Here is a 214-nt window from a genome sequence, read left to right on the forward strand (position 1 = left end):
TTCAACATCTCGCTCATCTGCGCCCATGCCCCGACGGAAGAGAAGGATGAGGCATCCAAGGATTTCTTCTATGAGCGCTTGGAGCGCACATATGAGCGCTGCCCCCATCACGATATCATAATCTTGCTTGGCGACTTCAATGCCAGGGTGGGCAAGGAAGGGATCTTTGGAACCACCGTCGAAAAATTCAGCCTCCACGACGAAACGTCCGACA

Source organism: Rhagoletis zephyria, unplaced genomic scaffold, assembly GCF_001687245.7.
Source record: "Rhagoletis zephyria isolate East Lansing unplaced genomic scaffold, Rhagoletis_zephyria_1.1 Rzeph_scaffold_02963, whole genome shotgun sequence".
NCBI lineage: Eukaryota > Metazoa > Arthropoda > Insecta > Diptera > Tephritidae > Rhagoletis > Rhagoletis zephyria.